Below are 27957 nucleotides of genomic sequence, written 5' to 3'. Positions count from 1 at the left end.
AGAGAGAAAAGGACATCAACAAATAACAAGAATATATATTTACCAAGGATGGTGTGAAAAGCCAACCCCTGGCCAAAGGGCTGGTGAGGTTCCCCCGGGATAGAGCACGAGACATAGACTCCAGGACAGGATTCAGGACAGGATAGATGACCTCTTTACAATACCGACGATTGCGCCGCACCCCACTCTCTTCCTCCTCGAGATTCTTCAGCGATCTTCTGATCCAACCCAATTAAATTAAGATAGAAGGTTCTGCATTATGTTCAGCATCTCACAGCATCTCTCCCAGCAACAGCATCTCCTGCAGCAAGGCTCTCTCCTTCTATCTCTAACTAACTAACTAAGGCTAACTTAATTATACCTTTCGTTCTTCATGTTCCACCCATTAATATTTCAATATTGTAAAAATACGAAATATGATTGGTCAGGCAAGGAAGGAAACTCCATCACACCATGCTTACATGTCATTAAAATCAGTTCAACTATTGTTCACAAACCCATCCCCTTAATTTGTATTCATAAATGTGATTCTCATACACTTTCACATTTCACTTTGAAACAATATAATAACATTTTGAATAGGAGTCTTAATCGCTGAACTCTTCACCGTCCGTTCCCATGCTGTAATATTCAATCTTGGCTCTCTTTCAAATGCACAGTCATGGCCTTCATGGCTTCACTCAGTGCGCATGAGTGGACTTCGCGTCACTCAGCTTAATCCAGTTATACGAGAGAGGCCCAAATACGCACTAGTGATAAAGTCAGAAAGACAACTATTCATTTCACAAATAAAGTGGTCGCACTGTATACCACCCACCTCTACTCTATTCCCCTTTACTTATTAATACTTCTCCACATTAGCATTAGTAATATAGCTTGTTTTGTTACAAGTAAGCAGATGCCTTGCACACAAGTCTTCAAGACTCCATTTTAGTGTCTTCTGCTCATGTGCCAGAATTTCCCTCCAAGCATTAATACGCCATACTACGTAGATGCAGTTGACATATGCGCACAACAGTTCGCCGTTTAAAAATGGTATTAGTCCGTCGTCATTGTTATCCGCATCAGTACACACATACGCAAGCTTCACTAACCCTCATGTTCATGTGGTTGGTATTAGTTATTTACAACACCTTATTAATAACTTTGTTAGTAAGTTAAATGAGTGGATTGCATCCGAGCAAGTTTCTTTTCCACGAAACCTTGCTCCATCAAGGGCACCCTGGGCTCTGCGCTTATTGTGGGTCCTGTGCTCCTGTTACAACATGCATAATAAAAAGCAGGCCTCACCTCTTCCTTCATAATAGAGCAACATAACACCATGCCAAATACTGGTTTTCCATTTATCCAGTATACTTGCTTCCTTAATTAGGATCTGCTCCTTAGATTGGAAGCCGAAGAGGAAGCCCTGAAGATTTTTGGCCTCATTTTAGCAAAAACTCCTTACGTGCCTGTGCAACAGCCAAACATTTTTTATTAGAAGCTCGTTGCTGTAGATGTTGCCAGATACCACGCCTAACTAGTTTTATTTCTTTCTTCCACCACCTTCCACTTCTCTTTATCTCACACTTCCATCTCTTTTGTGTTTTATTATCTCTTACTCGGGGGTAAGGTCTGAAGATGACAAGCATTGGTATAGGCAACAGGTTTCCCCTTTTGAACCTTATAAATGGTAGAAATGCAGCACATTATCCTGATTGCGGTGCCACCTTGGATTGAAGAGCTTTACAATTACTACACGCTGTTTTTAGCTTGTACTTCAGCTGGGGTGTCAATTGATTTTATAATATTTTCCAATAGCAGAGCAGCAACCCCAGGTTCAGAATGAGTTTGGATAGCATACTGTAAGTAATCACACTCCTGCAACAGGTTTATGTGACACCTTCAACCAGTCCAGGCTTTTTAGCTAAAAAACATTTGGATTCTGGGAGTTGTAGTTTTGTTTTACTCATTCAAGCTATGCCCCCCTTAAATCCCAGCATGTTGAGTATTAGATACAAATACTGGCTGGGCTGGGCCATGTGAAAGCTTGGCAGCTATGCTGTCTCAGAGGGGTTACAAGTGAGCACCCCTTGTTTCCGCAAGCTCTATGAAGCCGTCACTGTGGCAGCAATTTTTAAGATTAACAAAAAGAGGTAGATCTTTAAAGCTTGTACTAGCACAACGCTTGACCAATGTGGAAGCTTCAGTAATTCTCCATGAAGTACAGGGGATTCAAGAGCAGAGAGGTGTGGGCATAGCCCCCTTTAAACTACTGAAGCTGTGCCGAGGAGTCCTGATTCATTACAGTGCTGCAGCCCACCTGAAAAGCACTTGTTCGGGCCTTAATGTTGTCTTACAGGTCGCGCATAGAGGTGAGTAGCAGTGCAACAGCGAAGCATGGACGTGTCTGCACCAGGGCCCAGACACAGCACTATTGCCAGGCACAGCTGTGACTTGCTGGCATCGGCACATTCAAAATACTGCAGCTCTGATGAGAAGTGCTGGCCCTGTTCTTGGAGAAGGGCGGTCCTGTGCCACTGGAAGTGTTGCACTTCTTCTCAGTGCTTTACAAAGATGCATAGACCTGCAGGTACTCACTATTCCAGAGTACCAGCTGCAGGTACTTTCCAGTTCATTGGAAGTACAGCAACCCTGCTGAGATTTTCTTGAGAGCAAAGTAGCATATAAAATGTTTAGTTTACTTTCAGTTTAGTTTATTTTATTTTGCAGAGTTACTTAAAATCATTGCAATACATGCAAGAAGTAAAACCATGTATAAAAGATGAATTCACAATAATATAATTTCATGATTAAACTGTAAAACACTTCCATTACTTACAAGTTAGAAAATACCAATTAAGCATTTGAGAGCAGCGACTATAAGTGGCCCAGTCAATGCAGCGATTGTTTCTCCGACTAAGAAATTAAAATTGATTATCCAATGGCTCCTTGCCCCAAAAAATCTTTAGTGACAGTTTTGCATTTTTGCCCTGGTCGCTTCAAGAAATCTGACTAGTCTGGAGTTCAATTGTGGCATATAAAATGTGCCAGTGTTCAGTATCTGCCCCTGTTTAGCACGTGCACTGTTCATTGATACCATTACAAGAACTGGTCAGCATAGTCACCAACTAGTAGTCAATTTATAGAAATTATCCCAGCCATCAATGTAGTCATTATTTTCAAAATAAAGGTGCCTAGTAGTGCTTTGCAATTTAAAGAATGGCTAAAATATATGTGACCTGAAACTCACTACCACATGCAAGATGGACAAAGGCGAGGGCAAAGATGAGCACCCATGAGCTTGTGTTGTCCTTCAGTGACCCCCATGGTTGAGCCTCTATGTTGTGTTCTGTCAAGTGCTAGAATATCATTCACTTTTTTTGATGTTTAACTCCAGTCCTTAAAATGATAACCTGGTCAGCGGTGTAAGAAGGATGCGGCACTCGTGTGATGTGCACTTAACGGATAACCAAGCAGGGATGACGGAGGGGGCGAGGCATGGGACAGGCACTCTCTTAAAACAGCATCTGGCATTTGTTCTCGGTCTCTGAATGCTATGCAAATGAGACGAGATAAGAACAAGATTCACAGGCCTGTTTACAAACAGCAGAACTTGAAGTCAGAATGCTCTGCAAGTGAAAAAGGAAGCTTTGCTTTACTTTGTACATCTAAAAAGTGGCTCTGCAAATGCAAAAGGAAGCGTTGCCAAACACGACCCGGAAAATAAGAAAAAAATAGTGCCCCAAAATGCACAAATAAGCACCAAAGTGGAAAGATACCGGTAGTTAGCTGCTGCTCCATTAGACGAAACACATGACAACAAGGAGGGAAAAAGAGGAACGATTAACCACTAGCAAGCAAGCCTTTTTAAAGGACAATTGAAGCAAAGAATCATAACTCAAAGGGTTGTCTGGGAGATCACAAAGTGTGTACAACATGTCTCGAAGAGATAGCGCAAGAATTGCCTATGCTCGACCTAAAAATTAAGCCCTAGTCCCCACAAATCGGACCGTGGCTGATCACCTTCACCCCCTCACACTAATTATGTACTGAGCGATGGACTACTTGTTAGCCAGCAAGGGGAACCAGTGCGGTGAAATGTCAGCCACAAAAATATTGTGGTACAAACATTTCATTTTCTTAATTTCACCACCCAAAATATCAACTTTTCATATATATAATGCATTCATTTTTCATAAACAAATTAAACAATAATTTATTAACTTTTATATTATTTAATTCTTGAAAATAGTTACTTTCCAATTAATTTAACAACTATTATTAAAAAGTCTACTATATAATCATAAATTAAAACAAACGATCCAACAAAGCTTTTTATAAATAAAAATATATTATTATTTATATTAAATAGCAACAGACAATTTACCATTTAGAATTATTAATAATTATTTAGGCACTCAAAAAACATTTAAAATAATCCTTGAATGCCAGGGAGCACTCACAATTACTCGGCCCACATTTTTCTTAAAGTCCTCAAGTATCTTGAAGTCCTGTATAGGTCTTGCAGTTATCATAATCTGCCATTTGGGTCACACATTCAGGCAGTACAGTGTCTGATTTTGGGTTGGCCTTTGGTCAAACAGCAACCCTGGCAAATCACACTTTTACCCCTAATGATGTCAACCCCTTCTAAACTGCACCCTTCCCTAGCCCCATCTTGGCAAAAAGCTATTGTGCCAGCCAAATACAGCCTAAGATTAATTTACTTTATAGGTTTCAAAATTGTAAATCACTTACAATTTAGTTATAGTCATCAAATTTTGCCCCAGAGGTCACTATTTCTTTTTTTAAAATGCACTGCTTTCATTTGAACAGATATATGGATTAAGCACTTTGGGTTTGCAGGACCAATCATTAATAAACATTGATGAAGCCAGGCGAGCAGGCTTATTTTGTTATTGTTATTAGTATGAAATGGTGCAAGGTTGCTTATCTGAAGAGGCAAATTTAAATTGTCAGTTAGTCTGAGCAATGAGGGTGGGGAACTGGACTCCAGGGTTTGAACTCCATCCTACCTTAACTAGTACTACTAAACTTTATTTGGGCTTTTACAAAGCTTCTCATCAAAGGGGCATACTTTGAATGGGACAGAGCCATGACTTCTGATTTTTTTTCCGCCTTCGCAATAAATCGGATAGTACCAACACATTTTAGCAGTGCTGCTAGAGGGTTTATTGGGTATGTTTGTCAGCAGAGTAGGACTGCTGTCTTTGTAGGTCCTCTTTAGGAGAGAACTCTGAAGACCGGTAAAGGGAGTTACCAGTCCCATCAGAATTATGAGTCCTGAGAAAGACCACTGCACGGATGTATTTTACCCTGGAGGCAGGTGAAGCCTGCATGGGTGAAATACTGAGGGGAAATAAAAAGTAATCAGATCACGAGTTACTGATTTCCTCATTCTCGGGGAATCATCTTTATCCCACTTGTAATCCTCTAGAGAATACCGCCCCACCCCCCCTGTGTTATTGGCACCTCCTGTATCGGTAGGTCTGGGGAGGGGGAATTACTAGAGCACTCAGCATTAGGCCCTTAGTTGGACATTACCATTATCATAGAGCAGTGCTGCTAGAACTTGGATGAGAGTTTTTTTATTTATGTTTTATTTTGTAGAGGTTTATATAGCGCGAACTAGACCTGAGAAATCGGGTATCAGAGCGCTGTACATGAGCACCAGTTTCAATACAAACAGACACATTCATTTTTGTTAGGCACGGGGATATTAAGTGATTTGCCCAGAATCACAGGATGTTGAGCGTTGTTGCCGAGACTCGAATCCGGTTCCCCGGCTTTGAGTTCGAATGCTCTAGCCGCAAGGCTACATCCTCTCCCCTGAGCTCACTGCCACATTTCATAAGTAACGGTATCCAAACTTTTCAGTCTAGCAGGAATGCTTTTTAACTGACAGTACCAGAATGTTTTTAGCAGGGGTGATCTATTCTTAATGGATTAGTACGAGAACATCTAAGGAGGGTTGCTATACTTGAATAGTGCATTACTGATAGCAGTTCAAAGTCTCATCCAAAGAAACCAAAGAGAGCACTAGTTAAAAGGACATGGTAACATTCTGTGGTATTGCTTCATTAACGTTCTGTGTACCCAAAAATCACACCACAATAAGAAAGATGGTTTGCTATTACAATGACATTTGCCAAGTTTTGCGTACTGAGATTATAGAGAACTGGTAGATGCCCGCTGTTAGAGACATAGATGCGAGAAATGTTCAACATGGCTTCATGTGAAAAAACAATGTAGGATACGTACCATCATAATTCCAAATCCGAAAAGATCTGGGGTAATATTCTAACAAGAGGAGAGCCACTGTGTATGGGGGCGGACGAGATATGGACAATTTATTGACATCAACTTATTAGTATAGCTTACAAAAGTAAGATGGCTCTTGGAGAAGAAGAGGAAGGGCCAGACAGTTAGATATTACAGGGTTGGGATCTAAGGGCTAGTTGTCGATGGTACACAGGTGTTGTTTTTTTATTATCACTAGAGTTAACTCTTAACATCACAATTAGAATTTTTGCCTGAAGGTATAACCTGCTTCTTTAGAGAGGTTGGTCACGTTTTTTTCCATTTCTGTTGTTCAGAAATAGGGTAGCATAGAGGTGGGGAATGAGAAGAGCGTGCAAAGGGTAGGGAGGATAAAATATTGGTAAAGAGGGAGGAATGGCACGATAGATTGGTTGAAGATGATAGAGTAACTTCTGAAATAAAAAAGATGGGAGGGTTGCAAAGTAAGTTGGCGGGGGATTTAGAGAACTTTGTTAATGAAATTTGTAAACCCATAGTAGCCATAGAGGAAGATCCGGGTGCCGCTTCAGGCACTATGGATTTACAACAACAGCCCATCTTGGATGGCCAACCGCTACCACCTGTGCCTACCAATGATGTAATAAGTGAGGCTCCTATGTCTCAACCTATGTCTCAACCTATGGCACCTGTCCCTTTGCACTTAGGGGATGATTCACCACAATTCATTTTGGAAGCCTCCCCACTAGTCCTGGTTTTGGCGAATGTGCCCATTTTATCTCAGGAGCAAAGGGAATCCGCCCAAGGCCTTAAGGACAAAGCCTTATATTGGCTTACTAGTAATATGCGTATGGCAGATCAGGGGGCAGATCAGCTAGCCGGTGATATTGTTATGGCAAGGAGGGTTTCATGGATTGGGAGCAAGATCAAGAAATTTAATGGGGATTGCGTTATACTAAATTTTGCTAGCGCTGAAGTACTCCCTAACATTCTTGCAAACATCCTCCCACCGCAACGCAGAACTGGATCCATAATTCCCCTTACCCTGAAATTCTTCTACACTGAGACTCAGATGGTGACCTCCTCTAATATTTTCAGGCCTAGAAGGAATGATAGAACTGCTCACTGGGGTGGGGGAACTAGGCCCAGATTTAATAACAACTACTCTCGCCCCCTGAGTAGCCGTGGGTTAGGGCAAACCAACTTTCTGCATGGGCCAATGGCCAGAACACCAGGGCCACTTTGGCCCAATTTAAATAGGTGGGGCCCACATACCCCAGGTTATGTCAACAGACACCAGGGCATTGGGTTTATGCCTAGGCAAGGGAATGATCATCTGTCAATACGACCTAATACCCCCCAGCCTATGTGGAATCCGGCAGCAAATGGATGGGGTCAGGTGCCCACTCCTTCTGACTGGGGATTGGCAATGGGCAATAGATATGGGGTCTTGTCAGGTTTAAACGACTGCGATTGACATACAGAGGTTACTAATCAGGGTATAGATGATACAGCTCAACAATTGGATGCGGCGCCAGCCCTAGGCCCAGTAGCTGAGATTCCTAGGGACTCCTGTAGGCTAGTGAGTTGGAATATTGCGGGGTTAAATGGCAAACGTGAGGATAAATCTTGGTCAAGCTTTGTCTTAGGCCATCATATCATAGCCCTCCAAGAAACGTGGGATACTTCAGATAGTTTGTGCTGGGATGGGTTTATTAGTTTTACTAAAGCCGCTGTCCATAGTCGTATGGGGAGGGCCAAGGGAGGCCTTTTATTTTTGTTTTCATTAGACTTAAAGGGTAGTTGGAGGCAAATTGATACTGATTCTCCCAATATCCTGCTGGTCGAAAGAGTGATCAAAAGCACTAGCAGGACTATTTTTATCAATTTTTATAATTCAGGTAATAGTGAGCACAGAGGCCGTAACATTATGGATCTGGATAGGATTTTAAACATGGTCAGTCAGAACAAAACGCTTGATACAGATTACATTTTATTAGGTGATTTTAACATCCATCCGTGCAACCTAAATTGCAGGAGAAGTAGCCCTGATGGGGACGATGGGCCCGAGGAACCCCACTTTGAACATTCTATCGAGGGAGAGGAATTAGAGGATTTTCTTGCCAATTTTGACCTGTATGAACCAGATGGTGGCATTAGACAGCCAACTTTTACTGGCATCCCGCATGGTACCATTATTGACTATATATTTGTATCCCTAAGCACTCTTATACGGGTCAATGCTTATTGTACCACACAATCACATTTCAGTGACCATAACCCCGTAGAGTTAGAAGCGGCTTGGGGAGGCAATTTTGGACCATCCCCACTGGAAATCACTTCCCATCCATTAAGGACATCCAGACAAGGAAGACGTCTGAAATGGGCTAAGGTGGTCCCAGAAAAATTTTATGCCGAAAACTTCCCAAAGATTAAGGGTAAGGTTGAGGTCTGTATAAATCCTTGCGCACAGGGCCAAGAAATTGTAGAGGCCTTTGAGGCCATATGTGTGCAGGTGTCACAGGATCTCTTGGTAAAGACCAAAAATGTAACTCCAGGCAATAAGCGCTGGTTCGATTCAGCCTGTTCTAAAGCACACAGACTATTAATGATAGCTTTAAAAAATATCCCAAGGGCAAATGATGAGATTACTAGACTCAGGAAAATTTATAAATTAGCATTAAAAAAACGAAAGGACATCATTAAACATGAAGCTTGGGAAGATCTCCTTTCGGCGGCAGTCCTGAAGAATAGTAAAAAGTTCTGGGAGATTATTAAACAGCCTTTTTTCTCGGATGACGACAATGATATTATGGATTGCGTTATTCCTGATGAAAAATGGTTATCCCACTTTAAAAATGTTTATGGGGACACTGCTGATGTAATTACAGACGCTCTGCCGATAAGATCGGCCACTTGTTCTATTATTTTTAATCAAGACGAGGTGGAGAAAGCCATCATGTCCACCACAAAGCATAAGGCACCTGGCCCTGATGGCGTGCCCGCTGACTTTTTTATGCATTCCCCAAAATTTTGGGCTGAAGTCTTGACAAATGTGTTTAATGCAGTGAATGAAAATCTTGTACCTGCATCATGGAACATTTCCACCATTGTTCCCATTTTTAAAAAAGGCCAACGAGATAACCCAGGCTGTTACAGGCCTATATCCCTCTTAGCTTCATCTGTAAAAATCTTAGGCAGAGTCCTCCTATCTAGGTTAAGGGTGAATGTCGAGGGTTGTGGTGGATTGTCCGAAATCCAATATGGATTCAGGGAAAAAAAGGGCACCATCGAACAGTGTATTAATTTACATCTGTTAATCTCTAAATACACTATAGCCAAGGAGGGGTCACTGTATCTTGCATTCATGGACCTCTCCTCGGCTTTTGACCTGGTCAATAGGACCAAGTTGTGGTCCATCTTGTTGGAGATCGGCATAGACGAAGCTTTGGTCACCTTTATGTCCTCCCTGCACCAAGAACTTTTCTCGAGTGTACGAGTGACCAATGAGGGCAGGTGTACCGCTCTCTTCAGATCCTTAAGGGGTGTGAGGCAGGGCTGCATTTTGGCCCCCTTACTGTTTACCATCTACATTAATGGCCTGGGGGCACATCTGGAGGGGCAGGAAGCCGACGTCCCGCGTGTAGGAGTTGCCAAGATCCCGGCACTCCTATACGCGGATGACGCAGTGCTGATCGCGCGTACGGGAGTTGGTCTCCAGCGCCTATTAAATGCTTTTGGCACGTTTATGGATCAACTAGACCTTAAAATAAACGTAGCCAAGTCACACACTATGGTGGTGGGTTCTGAGTGTCGCAGGAAGAAAACCAAAACATTCACTTGTAGCGGGGACTTGGTCACCAGGGTATCCATATTTCCCTATTTAGGCATCTTGTTTGACCAGAAAGGGACTTGGGGACCACAGGTTAGAGCGAAGAGGTTGGCCGTCACTCGATCATCCTCAGCAATTCTGAGTTTTGCTGCAAGGCTAGGAGCTAGGCCTATGGAAGCCATAATAAAAATCTACAATAGTAAATCCGTGGCTATTGCTCTATATGGTTCTGCATTGTGGGGGTACGCAAACGTAGAGTCAATACAGAGAGCAGAGAATGGATTCATTAGAGCCCTGCTCTCTGTACCTCAGTCCACTCCGACGTACTCTATACACAAAGAAGTCGGCCTTCAGTTCCTCTCGGATAAATTGCGTATGGCCCCTCTGATTCTATGGTTAAAATTATGGATGAATGAAGAACTCCCATTAAACCATAAGATTCTGACTGATGCCCTGTCCCTTGATAGATCTAATAAAATTCCCTGGCTGGCCTATCTTGCAAAAGCTTTTGCCGACATAGGTCGCCCGGAGCTTTTCACCTCTCCGGAGTCCATAAGGATTCAAGATCTTGATTCGGTTAAAAAGTCTTTTTTAGGAAGGATGGAGATGTGCCGTGAAGAGCGTGAATTAGCAAAGCCAGCAGTGAGAGATCATTGTTTGTTGCTTACTACACCCTCACTTGAACCTTATCTTGGCTATGTCACACGTCCTTTTCACAGGTTTCTTTTAACAAAATTTAGATTTAATTTGTTGCATTATTATTTAGGCTCTTTTCAAAATTGGCAGAAACCAGAATCAGCCCCGCCCTGCAGTTGTGACCAATTCTCAGTGCAGGACACAATGCATTTTGTCATGTTTTGCGGTTTATATATAGAGCCTAGGAAGAAATTCTTGATACCAATCCTCAAGGAGGCCGGCTTCACACAGGTGAGGCCGGCTTTACTCTATTTACAGCTACTATCTAACCCTCACATTACTTACTGCGTTGCTAAATTTTTGGTAGCTGCCTCAGGGGCAAAAGCCGCCTGTCAAGATTAATTATAAAAGCCTAGCATATTTTTCTTTTTAAAACTGTTTATTATAAATTTTAAAGTGTTGTTGGATATCTGCATCATGTATTTTATGATAAATTTTGTATGGAATGTATCTTACCGTTCACTTCTTTGTATGGTTTTTAAAAAGCCGAATAAAGATAAATTGACTGACTGACTGACGATAGATTGGTTGAAGATGATAGAGGATATGTATATGTTGTTGACTCTGTATTATGTACCATTTCAATGTCAGCCTTATGATAATACCCACATTATTTTCTCCTCTGCAAATAAAACATTTTTAAAATAAAAGGAAATGGAGTGTGGACTTTGTTTGTACCATACAAGTTAATTTTTTTAACTGTAATGGAAGGTACTGTTTTTGGCTATAACTGTAGCAAAATGTGTCAATTCTAGAAGGAAAGCAAAATAAAACTAAAATGAATACGGTTTGAAAAAAGACACCACAATAAATGTGACACAACAAAACAGAATACACCACAAAGCCTTCACTACAGAATAAAACAAAAATAACAATACAACTACAAATCAGCAATGCAATGACATAACACAACAATGCAATACAACATATGACAAGTTAACAGAATACACCCCAAAAACCAATACAAAGCTACAAGATCCCAGCACAACATAACACCATAACAAACACAATTACAACAAAACAGCACATTACACCTCTACAACACAGTACCAGCTCAAAGCTATGCACTGCACAACAATAGAACAACAGAACACAAAAAAACACCATCAGCACAACCCAACCGTACAAGACAAAACAAATGTATTAGGCTGTGGTGATGCAGTGTTTTGGGCTTCTGTTTTATGGTGCTGTGTTTGTGTATTGATGTGATGTGTTATTGTCTTGTGTGTTCTTGTAAGTTGTTTCTGTTGGTGTGTTTTGTCACTATGTTTTTGTGTTGTATTTTATACTTGTTTTGTTGTACTGTTCTGAATTGTGTTGGTGTGTTTTACGTAGATCTATTGAATATTGCATTGTGATGGGTTTGTTTAATTTTACTTTGTTTTACGTTGTGCATTCTTGTGTTTACTTCTTGTGGGTTTTGATTTTGTCTTTTGCTGTTTTTGTTGCAATGGTGAATTGTGTTGTATGCTATTGGTTTAGTGTAGCTTGGTGTGTTGTGTGATATGATTGTGCTAAATTAATAAGATGATGATTTGTATTATTGTGTTGTTATGTTGATAGGTTGCTGTTTGTGCAGTTCAGCTGCAGTCCATTTACTTAAACATGCACAAAAACACTTCTCTCACAAAACCCTTGCCTTAATCCCACTTTGGTAAGAGGACATGTAATATCACTGACTAAAAAAGGCTGTTATACGTCCGAGTTATTAATCCCCAGTTTAATAGCTCTCAGTTTAATAACCTTTGAAGACTCTTGCCAACTAAAAAGCCCTCATGGCATGTTAGCCATATCTTTGACTTTTAGGCGGTTTAAGCTACCCATCGCCAACCGGCATTGTGAAGTGTTTAATTTGTGAAATAATGAATACCCATGCCCAGATCTGCTCAGAAACCCATGGGTGGTGCAATTAAATATAGGTGCACCCACTACAAAGGCTGTGTAGACTTAAATCCACTTTATGTCTCTTTAATCCACTACAAGTCGTGGCCCCCTGATATACCTCTGACAAAAAAGTGTTGTGCATAGATTTTCATTTTTGATTTTTTTGGGGGGATTATTAGAGAAGTAATTTATCTTGGGTACACATTGCTGATCCGGGCTGTATTTTTCTGGACTACATTTAAAAAATGTTTGGATGTGTTGCGGTGATGATAAAACATTTCAGGACCCATGAGACATACATACTTTAGTGTCAAAGTATAGGTTTTGGGGTCAAGTAGTCTTATAGAGACAGAATAAAACTCCTCAGAGCAACCCTTCCGGCATTTTCCAAAATGGAGGCTATAACAGAGGAAGAAGAGACATATATAGAAAGGAAACAAAGAATAATTGTTTTTGATGCTTTTATGTATGCACCAAACAATGTTTATGATCTGAATATGAAAAAAATGTCATAGTTCACTTTATTTATTTGTTTTGCTCATGATGCATTTGCAGAATGTTGAACATTTGAGAAGAGCATACGGACAGGGACATCTTTTTGTAGCACAGGTTTTGCAAGTACATGTAAGTTCCGTGGGTAGAGACTTTAGAAATTCCATTGACTTTAGCACTCCATCAATATCTTTCCAACAAAATTCTACATATGCATGATCCAAAACATTTATATATCTTATGATCCAGTAGAAGACTCTTTAAATGTGTCCACATACAGAATATGATGTTGCTGTAAGGCCACTTAGAGGGACTGATCTCTTGAACTCACTATACCGAATATCATCAAATGTGTGACAGTCAGAACAAGTTTTCCACACACGCAGAAGGTATTTTTCTTAGTCGTTAAAGTCACATCCTTCTTCTGTCTCTCTAAATCCTTTTAGAAATTTCACAGGTTTAGCAGTTAAAGCTCCAAGCTTTGTTCCAATTTGCCTCATAGTATCATTACCCATAAAAATATACTCCTTGATAAGAGCACTGGACATCTCTGAGTCAAGTTTCTTGTACAGAATTTGAAGCGTATGAAGTGTCTTTTCTCGCCTGTTCCATAACGTATCCATAACTCTGACATTCCTTGACTTATGAACATTGCAACAAATTGAAGTACACAATAATACACAATAATAACATCTGTGTCATTTGACAGTACAGTGACTCAATTGGAACCAGTTTGAACAGCCCACTCAACATGTGGCACAACACAAAGGTCAGCTTCCTACAATTTTAAGTTCTTGAACAATACGACCCGTACCTTTTGAATATATCTATGAAGGCACCGACTCCTCATTGATTATCATTCCACTTGCAATAATTGGAAATTCAGCGTTCACTGAAGCATAAGCAATGTTTTGGCGAGTTAACATCTCCAAGTTCACCTTGTGCAGTGCTCATTACCAGAATTTATCAAGTTGCACAGGTGTAGGTGTTGCATTTTTGATGCAGGCAAGATCAATTGTTTCACTTGTATACATTTGTCTGATTCCCTCACATTCTTTGAAAGATAGTTCAAGATAATGTGCTGTTCTTGAAAGGCACACACAGACTGAACGACCTCTGCGAAGTTTTACCTGGATGAAATCTTGACCATTCGCAATTGTAACACATAGTCCATGTTAAATCAAAAACAGGGGAACACTGTTCCGGAGGAGGGTTGCAAAGTGTCACCCACTCACTGAGAATGGAAAGAGAGAGTGAAAGAAAGGAGATGGGGTTGGGGTGTGGGTCCTAGGCCTGCTGGTAAGAGGGAAGAACAGGTCTTGCATCTTGTTGCTCTCACACACCCCGAAGGATGTCATGCTTCATCATCTTGCATTTTGCTCCTCATCGGACCGGCACTGCAATGCCCTATGTGTCCCCTAAAGGGTCACTTTAGCGCACATCTCACATTAGAAGCAGGAGACTGACTAAGTAGTAGAACCATGGAGCAAGTACCCAATGCGGTGACTCCCAAGGCGTGTGAAGCAGGCTGGTGCCAAGTGAGCGCCAGAAAGCTGGTGATCCCAAGTGCGGCACTGCCGGCACCCCAGGAGTAACCCACATTGGACAAAGTGCCATGACTTTGGAAACCCAACGTGTGGGGCCACTTATGCACAGGTCATGCAGGGTGTCTAGCACATGGGAGCATACAGTTTAGTAAGCGCGTAGTGAGGAACTGGCGCGTGGTGCATGGTAAAAATCAGAGCAGTTAGGTATATATCGCACAACCATGCCGTCCGTGCTTCACTGGTGTGATTGCAGTATCTCCATCAAATAATGCTTGTTTTGGAAGAAGATCATGCAACAGAATGTCTGTGATGAATTCACCCTTTCTTTTGCTACCTCCAGCTCTCTATGTGCTTGCGGAAGTTGTTTTTATGTGACCTGTTTTGTATTGGCTGGTTGGACGAAACTTATACTAGGGAAATTAAAGCGTGGAAGTATAGCTTTGGTGTTTTTGTCAACCAGCTTTTTCTCTTTCAATACAAATCTCTCCTGTTTCAGTTCTGCGATAGTTTCGACCCATGTTCCACGACATCTAGTAGTCATGTCTTTATATCATTATCTACATACTGTTTGGTCACGAAGTTGTGTAGTTGCACAGACTCAGTCATTTCAAAGGGGTTTTCTTGCTGCTGCATGAAATGAAGAAGGCTGTCAACACACTTAATAAAACGTTCCCCACTATTTCCCACAAGTTTGTGGTGAGGAACAGTTTCATGATGGTCCATTAATTTTTAATGAGTCATCCCTCTGAAAACATTGCAAATAGAAAGGACTTCATGGTAAACTAGCTGCAATTGAGTAACATATTCACGTTTTACGTGTCTGACCAACAATTTACTTGGAGCTTTTCTGTGACCGCTGGATCATCTGTTCCAGTTTCATATCTGGAGCAACAGCATTGAACCTTCCCTCTCCCGTCTTTCGCCACAAAATTTCTTTGGATGTATTTTCTGTAGAGGAGTTGCTTTTTCCACCTCTAGCTTCTTTGCAGTTTCCAAATGCTAGGACCCTCATCTAAGGTAGTTCATGCAAACAAATTTGCGAAACACAGTAATCAGTGACTCTAGTGTTCATGTGCAGTTCCCAATCACCTCAGCATGTATCAACTTTTTCACTAGAGCTATCATGTGTAAAACATTTCCCTAAGAACTAGTAAAAGTTCGATTTTGCATCACATTCTTTGACAAACTCTATGTACTTCGGTTTTCAGGTTTTCTGATTTTGAACTGAATGTATTGAAACTTGCCTGGCTTTGCATTATGTCTTTTAAATGAAGTACACCCTGTGTCTTGTTCACTTCTGAGATAAGATATGCAAAACCTAGTGTGCCTTTTTTGACCAGAAAGCATTCCAACACAATGCTTCTATAGCCTCAGATATGATGAGCATACTTTGTAACAAACTAACATAATGAGATTTGCTCAATAATGACCCTACAGTTTTGCTTCCAAACATTTCAGCCTTCATAAGTGCAATGTCTATGCCACATTCACTGAGATAACTTCCTGCACATCACAACACAAACATGTGGAAAAAGCCCATCATTGGATAGAGATCATCACATTTTACCTGATTGCTCATACAAATGTCAGCTACAATATGGAAAACACCTTCACCACAGAAAATTGGCAGCAAAGGCTGGTTTTAAAGCTGAGCATGCACATTTTGGATATTTATTATAGCTGTGTATAATGTTGCATGGTTTGTGACTATAGATGGTATTACTGGTAAAAACCCAACCTTCATGAGTGGGACGGTTATTCTGGGACATCAGAGCATAAATTCTAGTCCACGGAGGAACTGGCTTCTCTTCATCCTTCAGTCCGCACCGAATAAATAATATGATAAATTCAGTTAAATCAGCTTTGCGGACCGCAGCATCAGGTTGAAGAAGATCCATGTCCTCAGTCACATTGAGACTTTCTGGTAGACTGGGACATGCTGATGGCTTGTCGTGATTTTGCACACGTTGGAAGGGCAGTTGGGTTATAAGTTTGCAACTTTGTTTGTTTATGCCTACAGCTGACACAGCTTGTTTTCCAGCAGCTACTTCATTGGTACATTCTTGAAAAAGCACCATGGCAGTATCATGTGTGCTGGATGTTCCACACAAAGAAGAGCTGTCTTCAAAATCAAAATTATCAAGAGCAGCAATTTAAATCCTTTCCTGGTTCAGTGATTTGGAAGTGGTGTACTGTCAGATTCAAAAAATTTTGTAGCATGAGCTGCTAACACGTTCCTGCTCTGTACAATGTCCTTATAACTTGTTGATACACCAATAATATTCATTGAAGTAATTAGCTCTCTACTTTTGCACTTTTCATAGATTGCATGGGCAGTCATCATATGTAGCAGAGTTTTCTTTTTGCCATTATGTAATTCATAAAACATGATGAGGAAAAGACAGTATATTTTCAAAGCATAAGCTTGTCGATTCATGAGATTGTCTTCCACATCTTAGCTTATATCTTCAAAGCCATCATCAAAGTTGTTGGCTTCTGTTCCAAACTCAAAACATTTAGTGTGGAACAGTTCTGCCTTGCTGATATTCAACAATGATGTAAAAAATGTTAAGACAATATTAGGCATTCTTGTTGCCGCCCATGATTTGAGGAGCTTTTGGCATCACAAAATGTGTCATTAAGTCCAAAATCCAAATCCTATAGGATGTTTATTAAAATGGTACCTGCTGATTTTATTGCATGCTGTGATCTTATTTTGTTCAGCAAGAACTTCAGGAGTCAAATCAGCAGAGAACACCATAAGTGGCTCATTCTTTTTGTTAGACTGTCAAAAACTAATTCTGTCATTGTACATTCTCACCAGAAAAATCTTAATTTCATTATTATGGATCAATACAGTTTCATCAATGTTGACCATTATTTCTCTGATCTCACTGAGGGTGAATCTGTAGCCAGTACTCAAGAGTGGCTGTGAAACTTAATTTGCTTTTTCAAAGGGTGCAAACTTAAGTGAAGGCTGTCAGTTACGTTGTTGCTGGGAGCTCATTGTACATTCATATTTTTGAATGTATGCACACATGCAGTTCAGGTGGGCAGACAAATCTGCTGCAAATACATTCACCTCTCTGTTTAGATCAGGTACTCAGCTGAATAATTCATACTAGAAGAAACTAGCTGCAGATAAAAACATGTTTGCCCTTTGATACTCATATACTCTGTACATTGTTCTTTCATCAATCCCTTTGGCCCTTGTTCTGGCTAAACTGCAGATTTTTTTTAACACACTTTATGATCGACTGCAGAGTGACATGAGCAAATACAAAATAATTATATATATATATATATATATATATAAATATATATATATATATATATATATATAAATATATATATTTATATATATACAGTCATTTTTCAATGCCTCCCCCACATCCGTATCAATCAAGAACGAGGGAATTCCAATATTCGTACATGTAAAAAATACAATGCAGTCTTGACTATGGAAACCACATATTACAATTATCCCCCATCCGATCATCACAGGATCATGCTATGTATAGTCCAAGTATGAGGATATGAACATGCATTATTTCACAGTAAACAACTTAATAAACGTACTCATCCTAACCATCCCACCCCCACCCCCCACCCATTCCTGGTCAATTCCTCCCAAACTTATACTGCCCGTGGGTTCTGCAGGCAGCGCCAAACTTACAGGGTACCAAAGGCTGGAAAAGCTCAAATAAGGCCTTCAGCAAGGGCCAAATAGCTTAAGGTGTTTGAGGGCTAACGTGTCTCATTGGGACCTGGCCATTCCAGTTGGGGGAAGACCTACAGCTTCTAGGGCAATCAACAAAGCTTCCCACTCCAGTGCTATAGGGTGTTTCCGTAATCCCCTTTCCTCCTCTCTTCGAAGGGCTGCTTTCTCTGCCCGGCCTCACAACAACAGATCTGCCTGCCATGTCAGTACTGTGAGGGATATAGGGGACTTCCACTTAATAGTTATGACCCTGATGGCCAGAATGTACGCGAAATCCACAAATTTTAACCCGACCTTCAGTTTCCCGGAGCAGCGTCGGAGCCCCAATAAATAATATAAGGCCTCAGTAGGGGCAGGTATCTGTGTCAATGTGGTGAGAGTGCGGCAGACCTCACTCCAGTATTCTCGTAATCTAGGGCAGAACCATATCATATGGGTAAAGTCAGCCTCATCCTCCCCGCAGCGAGGGCAGCAATGCGAGGAGTCCCGGAACATAAGATGTATTCCCTTTGGGGTTAGATATGATCTGTGGAGTACCATCATTTGGATAAATTTAAACCTAACATTGCGTGATACTCTCTTGGGGTGTTCTATAAGGGTGGGCGTAGTGTGCGTAGTGGGGCTACGTGAAGCTTCGTGAAGTGGGGGGGCAGCTACACCCACCCACACACTTCGCGTAGCCCCACTACGCGCTGCCCGCCTCCCTCCCGCCCTCGTCTACATGCCTAATTTAATTTAAAACAGAGTAAAAGTACATTAAAAAGGACTTACCTGATATGCGGCGTCCCGGGGCTCCCTCTTCTGCTCTTTCTCCGACTTATTCCAGCAAAATGCGCATGTCCGCGCGAGAGCAGAAGAGGGAGCCCCGGGACGCCGCATATCAGGTAAGTCTTTTTTAATTTACTTTTACTCTATTTTAAATTAAATTAGGCACGTAAAAGAGGGCGGGAGGGAGGTGGGTGGCGGGCAACTTCGCTCCATCCACGGGTGTGCGTAGTGTTGCCTACTAAGCCTACTTTGCGTATCACGAAGTAGGCAACACAACGTACACTCCGTGGACGGAGCGAAGCACTGCGCCCAGGGTTAGTGTTCTAGTATAGGTTGCAATGTTCTATCTGCTATTTCTGTATTAGTGTCAGCGGCCCAGCGTGTCCGTAGGATAGTGAGCGGGATCGCTGCATGCGTTCTAATCCCCGTATATAGCCAACGGACCAAATGTCCTCCGGCCCCATGTAATATAGTAGGTGTACCAGTTCGTGTTGTGTGGGTTCCGTCCGCTGCGGTGCCCAGGTATGCCTAATACAGTGTGTGACTGTGGCGTGCAGCAGGTATAGACGCGACGGAGCGCCCGTGATCTGCATAAATGATTCGTAATCTTAGAGCACGCCATCCCCAAAAAAGGACCCCACATCCTCCACCCCACTGTCTGTCCATTCTTGGAGTCTATTCCGAGTAAGTCTACCCTGTGGTGTGGGAATACTTAGCAAAGGGATATTTGCCGCATATGGTGGGACCCCTGAAGTGTAAGAAAGGGCCTTCCTCCAGCAAGTCAGGGCACATTTTAACAGGGGGGGACAGTCCGGGGGGATCCTGACCCGAAGCAGCAGGATCGAGTGAAGTTCGCCTCGGCTCAGTTTTTCAGGTGTAAAACCTATCTCGTGCAGATTCCTATCTGCAGTCCAATAGGATAACCATTGGAGTTGGCTAGCATAATAATTAAGCATGGGCGGATCTAGCGGATCTCGCGTACGCGAAATTGCGGATTTACGGATTCGCAATCCGCGAGGATACGCGAACTCTTGCGGATTTGCGGATTTTCCCGTTTTTTGTGTTGGCGTGCGTTCGCGCCGATTTTGGGACAATTTCGCAATTGCGAACTTACTTTTCGGCACGCAACGGCCGCGACTATGTTGTTTCTACGTCTGGTTTATCTCACAGGTTCACAGCACCCTCTGTTTCACCACTGCCACCCTCTGGGACACCCATGCCACCCTCTGGTACATCCTCACTGCCACCCATTAGGTTTGTTTATCACTGTAGTTTATGGGGGGTGAAAAAAGCAAGCACACCTCCCCTACTTCAACTGCCATGAATTAATTTGGGGTTGATTAATGTGTCAGTTATTTAGAAAGTTCCAGTCTGGCTGGCACCTGCTTCCTTCCTTATCTCTAAATTGCTTTCTGTTGCAGTGAATTTTTTTTTCACAGGACCTTTATGGTCTACTTGTAGCTATTCTATGAGCCTGCTGTTTGGGTCAAAGCAGGGTCATAGAATAGTTGCAAACTCTGGAGGGGCCCCTCAGGAAGCACTACAGTGAATGTTACAAATGTTAAGTTTGAACTTTTGCACCTGCTCATTGCTTTCAGTTTAGCAAAAATCGTTTTTTCTGCAATTTCGCGCGTTTTTTGGGGCGCGAATCCGTGCGAGATCGATTTCGGAAGCCGCGAATGCTTGCGAATACACTAATTTTTTTTTGCGACGTGTATGTTCGCGTGCTTTTGTGCGTGTTCGCGAGGCGCTTGTAGCTATACGTTTGCCAAGTTACCCTAGCGGTCGTACACGGGCGCGGCCATCTTGTTTGCGTGACGTAATTCCGTTTCCGGCCGCTATGTGTAATCTCGCAAACTGTGCTGCTCGCTAGTACAATTTCGCGCGTGCTCGCGAGGAAAATCTCGCGCGAACTTACCCACGCGGTCGTGAACGGGCGCGGCCATCTTGTTTCTCATTCATTGCTATGGTTCTGGGCATGCTTTCTGTATCCTCTCTGAATCTCTGCCATCCTTTGCTTGTTTGAAGTTTATTTAATCTATTTTACTTATTATCTATCCCTCTATTTTTCTAGCTGTATATTTTTGTGTTTTCTGCTACTTTTAGTTACTTTTAAACTACTTTTTTTAACTCTTTTCTTTTCTTCTTCACTATTCTATTTCTTCTTTATCATTTAAGTTTATTTCTGCCCAGACCATGGAAAAGGGAGCCGGGAAGCACCCTGAGAAGGGGAAGGGTCCCGCACCCCGTGCCCGGCTCCCGTGCGGGCGTTTGAGGGGGGAGCAAGTGGTGCCACGGGAGATCTTCAGCGCGGAGGAGGTGGCCGCGCTCATCTTCCACGTCCAGCGCCGCCTCCCCAAGACGATCCTGGGAGGCGGCAAGATCGCAACTGGCTATGGCATCCGGGAGCGCCGGAAGCGGTGGGAGAAGGTGTGCCGGGCCATGTATAAGCTCTCTGGGGTCCGGCGCACATATAACCAGGCCACCCACCGCTGGACCGATGTCATGGACCGGGAACGGGACTTGCTGGACGCGCTCGGCGTAGAGGTCCCCGGGCTTGGTGAGTAGTAGTAGCTATTCATCACTACTCTGTTTTATCCGGCTCTGTTATTTGCAAATCTTTGTTCTTTACCAAGAGCAATAATGCTGCCGATTACATTGTAGGTAAATTATATTTCAAAATCTTCTATGCATTTCAGGTGCACTGCTCTCCTTCTCAGTAGCCTTGCTTGCTACTATGCTTATTTGTTTTGTAAATTGTGTTCATTTCATTGGCCTGAGAAATTATGTATGAGTGTAGTGTAAAGATAAGAACTGCGTAATGCTAGACACTAAGGGTCATATTTTCAATTACCGGCGCATCCCTGCAAAGTAGCAGGGATGCGGCAGTAATTGTGTGCCATGCCACCACCACCCATTGGCCCAAAACGTCACAGAAGCCTTACGCATCTGTGCCGTAAAGGCGGCGCATTGCTGGAGTTGCGTGCCAACGATGGCGCAGCTCCAGCAATGCTCTGGGGTACCCTATCTCCCCAATGCTGCATCAAGCCGTACGTCGGCTTCAAGCGCGCAGGGTTTGACTCATGCATCATTGTCTTAAAAGTGACTGATTGACATCTTGTAGATTTCCCTCAGCCACTTTTAGGATTCGTCCCTGCGCATGTACGCCCTCCCTTGCGCCGGAACGCCCCCTGATGGCGCAGGGCTTTACAACGTGATGCATCGCCCATAATTTTTTTTTTAATATATACGCCGCACCAACACCATGGCGAGTCTTTTGTTCTGCCGCTGCGTCACAAAAGTCACGCAACAATGGAGGAAAATGAGCCGCAAGGGACTTCTAAATCAGCCCCAACAGACTGAAGTTCAGTCCTTCCTTTAGACACATGGCTATAAGAAGAAATAGTGGTGGTGGTGGGTGGATTGATAGTTTGAGTATTCACTGATCTGCAAGCAGGATGGACTTTGTCTGTCACTTCGCGTGCTGCGGACTGCTGCCTGCAGTGCCAGGCCTAGGCAAACCTCTTTAGTAGTCTGTTTATTGAGTTACATAGGAACTTTCTAAGTCAACGGTCCTCAAATCAGGCAATACGAATAACGTAGTATACCACATGAGATAGATCCCGTGGAATACTTGTCTATCTATTTTTGCTATTTCTCCAAAAAATGTTTTATTGTTCTTTTGAAATGGTTGATTTGGTTGACAAATCTCATCCATGTTTTCTGGTCTTTCTTTCTTTCATGTTGTACATCAGCTCCCCCCAAGGGCAAGAGGACACAGGAGGAGGAGGGTGCTGTTCAGGATGCAGGCCAGGATCGGGCAGGCGAGGGCTCCTTTGCTGGCCCCAGTAAGTTTTAATTGTAATAAAGAGTACCTATTTTTTCCTAGCGTTCCTCATTCGATTTTTTCTAAATCGTCTTTGATCTTCTTGTAGACTGGATATAAATTCTTATCCTGGCTCGAATATGACTCCCTGTGGTATTAGTAGATTATTCTTATTAGTCTGTCTGTGTAGCTAACTAAGATTGGACATTTGGCAATTCCATTGGACTCCCATTCTATTCAGCAATAGCTCTATGCACTGTCTCCTTACTGACTAGATAGTGTGGCAGAGTCATTCAGCTCCCGAAGTCACCGATGATTGATCCCCAATGATCTCTAGATTATCGTACGCAGGACAAGAGAGTACGGAGTCACAGCACAGTCAAGAAGTGTCAGAGGCACTCATGCTTGCAAAAATTCCAAAACCTTTAGCTCATCCACTCTAGTCTGGAGGACCAAAAACCACAGAGTCTATTTAAGTTTAAAAGCTTTATTAAAAGTAAACACATTTATTAAAATCTACTTTGTCATAAAACTATTTAACTGAAAACGGAAAAGTGCTTAGTGCTGACGATTAATTGGACACATTTCTTGTGGTCGAGCCGAGCTCTCACCTGGTTTGAACTTGATCCTGGTCGTGTTCTTAGGAGTCAAGCTTCTGTCTGTTAGGAGAAAAAGTGGTGCGTGTTAAAAATAAAAAGCAAGCATTCATCAGTTGTGCATAAAAGTGCAGCAAGACAACAGCCTTCCCTGGAAAAAGGGACATTTTTACTTTAGAGTAGACAGTCACAAATTATTACATTGTATTCTGTTTTTTTAACATTTCTCCTAGACCAAATATTATATAGTAGTGAGTGGTGTATTCTAACATTCTTAAATGTACTTTGTAGGTGTAACATCTGGTGACGGGGCCAGCGCGGAGGTGGCGGTGTTGGGCGAGGACTCGGAGGACTCTGGGGAGGAGGCAGTGCAAGAGCCGGCGGACGGTCCTGTGGGGGTTCGCACGGTGGTGGCGGGAACAGGTAAGCTATATATTCCTTACTTATTGAGATTGAAGACTGCATAGTGTGCTTTCTGCACGGGTGTATTACAAATCAACCAGGTAGTAGCCTCCTCGAAATGTACTTCGACTTAGCTGTGAAGTTTTTGGTGAGAAGAATCCCAATAAGTTCTTAGACGAACGTGATGGATGGGATGAACGAAAAGCGAAAGAAGGGTGTAAGTAAGTGGGACGCGAAATTGTATGATGGCTGGCAAAGAAGAACGATATGTGTTTGCTTGGCCCCCGAGGTGGCTGGGAAGGAAAGAATATGGTATGGTGCATGGCTGGGTCAATGATGAAGCAAGGATGGGTGGAAGGACATCAGCCTGGGTGGGTGAAACAGAAACTGTATGTGTGCGTATACTTTGAATGAATGGATGCCTGGAGCATGGTATTCTCTGACTCTTAGATAGCACATGTGTATCTATAGAGAGTAGATGGTCGCTGGATGAACTAAGTGTTACCTTGAAGAGCATGTACCACCGCACCCGCACGTCCGTTCCAGTGTAGGGAAGGCAAGGAAAAGAAATTGTAAATGTGTCCAATACTACCATGAATAGTAGCAGTACTTTGTATTGCAACTGCAAGCACAGCATATATCTGGTTATTACGGTGGACACTCCGTACCTCTCTTAATAACTTTAGTTTAGTTGTAGTGCGTCATTCATGTGTGGGTGTATCACTGTTCACTCAATATTAAGCAAAGCACCTAAAGTCATCCCATATGTCATCAAATACGTCCCATGTGAAGTGATAGATAATCAAATTATTTAGCTTTTTCATTTTCCTTTTCTAGTACTCATTTGCACTGTAGGGTGAAAGGTAAATTAATTAAGCAGTAGCCCTTGTAACAGAGTATTCTCAGTGCCACCCGTAATAGAAAAGTAATAGCTTCACCACCCGCATGTACTGGACGGGTACAGTAACGCAAGTCTGTCTCACTCATCATGGTGTGCAACTGTTTTTCTCGGGTGCAAGTTCACTGTGCTGCCATTCTGCCGGCTTGCATAAGATAACGTACCAATTTTCCTAAACAAGAGAGAAGAAGAAGAATAAGACTGGTGTACTGTCATAGTCGACTGTAATGGAAGTCCATAGTGGTCGTAGAATTTGTTCATTAAACTACCACTAATGTTAGAGCAAGGATGCAGAAGTGGGAGGTTACATAGATACTGTCCTCAATAGTTATGTACTGTGCTTTCAATTTGCTACTTGTACTGTGACCCAACTTTCGGCTCAATCACTTTGTGTTATTAATGCTAAGGAGCATTGGTTACAGACTATGTCTTTCTTTCTTCATATAGTTGCTCCTTCCAAATCAACATCACGGAGGGAGCAGGCGCGAATGGCCCGGCAACGGAGGCTGGATGCCACTGTCGCCGAATATCGGCGGCTGGTGGCCCTGGAGGAGGAGGAGGACACGCAGTCGACCGGTGCAACAACAACATCCTCGACTGGGACCGCTGCATCCTCCTCCGTGACCCCACGGGACGCCAGCATGCGCAGTGCTCCAGCGGGACCGAGCCGGGCTAACAAAGACAACCGCCACCGCCAAGCAACAGAAAGACCAGCTGCCCCCCACAGGAGCTGCAAGGCACGCCAACGCCGCCTAGGAGTCCGAATGTCCTACCTGGAGCAGGAGGTCCAGAACTATAAGAACTTGGTAGAGGGCCTCCGCTTCGAGCTTGCCACCCTCCGCAAGGAGTATGATGCCCATGCCGCAAAATGCACCAGGTCCAGCACCCTCCAGTAGTGGAGTGTCCCTTGCCCTTTTTTTATAGACTTTTGGGGGGTGGGATTTGGGAGTTGGGATCGTTTTGGGACTCTTCAAAGACAATCGTTGGGGTTAGGGTGGGTCTTGAGGGAGATTATTTTGTTAGGGCTACATAAATATACATTTTTAAACTTTATCTGACCATACCTGTTTTTTACTGCTTTTTAGTCTGGTGGGTGGGGGACGGGGGTGTAACAGTAAGTTTGTTTTCCTGAACAGTCGTAGGACTTTAGTAGTACTACCGTCAATCTCTCATCTAGTCCTAAATAATACTCCATTATACTACCTCCCACCAAACGCTTATCTTACCTGTAATTTGTGTTAGAAATTAGGGCTAGGCCCAGGGCTGGCTCCACGTGAAATGGGGATTAACGTTGGCAATCCTGGGCGGGTGAAATTTCCTTATTGCGGTGGTACTAGTGGTGTGACACAGTGGCAGTTGCATGCCTATGGAAAAAAAGAAAACGAAACCTGGTTTGTCCTTACTGTAGCATTACAACGGTTACGGTACCATCAAGAATATAGCAGGTGACAGTACACTAGAACAGTGCCATAATGTAGCCTAACAAATGGTAAAGTATTTGCTTGCAAGTATAACTAGTACTTGCGTTGAATTTATTTGACATTGGCTCCTACTACTAGAAGATATAGTACTGAAGCTGAGTAAGTCTAGAAGATATCCTCGTATTCCTTCACCAGCCTGTTGCTATGACCTTATCCTCCCCAGCAAGTGTGTGGAATTATTGATGTCATTTTAGTCAGACATCAAGCAAAACAACACAGCCCGGGGGAAGAGGGTTAGGGTTTGGAAAATGGATGGGAATGGGGGTTTCTTTTTGGGTAGGTTTTGTTGAGAGAAGAAAAAAAAGCACAGCATGGACAAAAAATAATTGAAGATAAAGAGAATCTTTGGGTACAAACTAAAGCTAAGCACATGCAGTCACACTCATAGAATAAAACAATGGATACTGTATCTGTATTGCGTATGTTGTTGGAGTTGTCCTGTTGAATTTGGTAAGTAAGTTGCATGCAGCAAACAATTCCTCTTATTGGCGGCACTCCTCCATTCCAGCTGACGCTTCGTCCATCAATGTTGGTGACCACTGACAGAAGACACCCTGTCCACTGCCTGCCTGGCGGATGTTGACTGAAACCCGGCCTGTAATTATTGAACGGAAAACAGGAAGTGCTATTACAATACCACTGATAAATAAATGAAAGGTATGTACGCTGTGTGGTGCAAAAAGTGACACTTTGATTTCCCTAATAGACAGTACAATATTTTTGAAATTGCGTGCTCTGTCTGAGTCACCTTTTTAAGGATAAATAAGTATGGCCAAAATATTATAGCGGATCTTTCCCCTCAAGGTAGGTGTACTGTAAACTGTGTTTTAGAACAAAATTTGACCTTCCCAGCAATGCTCCCACCAAGACCCTTACTAAAGCCAGTCGCAAAAATGTAGAAGACCCCCAATCAGATCTCCAAAAACGATGCCTAGCAGAAAAATGGTGACAAAACGTACTTTGAAAGTAACAGTAGGCCCAAATACAGACCGTGGATTGTATTCAAACCACTTGCAAGCAAGCAAAAGTATCCATAGCCAGCATCGCTCCAACAGTGCTCTAAAACCCCAGAACTGCGTTGCAATAGAACCCCCCGAAACACATGCAATCCTGCTGCTAGGGCGAACCCTAACGAACCCTAACTTACAAAAAGTGCCAAAACTGGTGTTTCCTTATGGATTTTGTCCAAAACACTTCTATCCGGTATTAGGCCTTCCCAGGAATGCCCCAGGCAAGACCCGCCAACCCACCTGCAAAAAACCACCGGACAACACCCCCAAACAGCGAAAAAGCTAAATCTCATACTTACAATATCTCTCGGCCTTCGGTCCAAACGCGGCGCTGTGCAGCTAGGTCATCATCAATCATCATAACTCCTGTTTTCCACCACGGATTTCCTGAAAAGCAAATGCAATCAAGATTAGACTGTCGCAGCAGTGCTTCGATAGAGACCCCTGCCGCAACCACCCACGAACAGCAGGAAGCCCCCCAAAACGCTACATTGAGCAAGATGTCAGAAGAAATAGCAAAAAAAAGGCTGTTCCTTAAGGATT

The sequence above is a fragment of the Lissotriton helveticus genome, chromosome 2_1 (assembly GCF_964261635.1).
Source record: "Lissotriton helveticus chromosome 2_1, aLisHel1.1, whole genome shotgun sequence".
In the NCBI taxonomy this organism is placed as follows: Eukaryota; Metazoa; Chordata; class Amphibia; order Caudata; family Salamandridae; genus Lissotriton; species Lissotriton helveticus.
Note: the sequence above shows the minus strand (reverse complement) of the source record.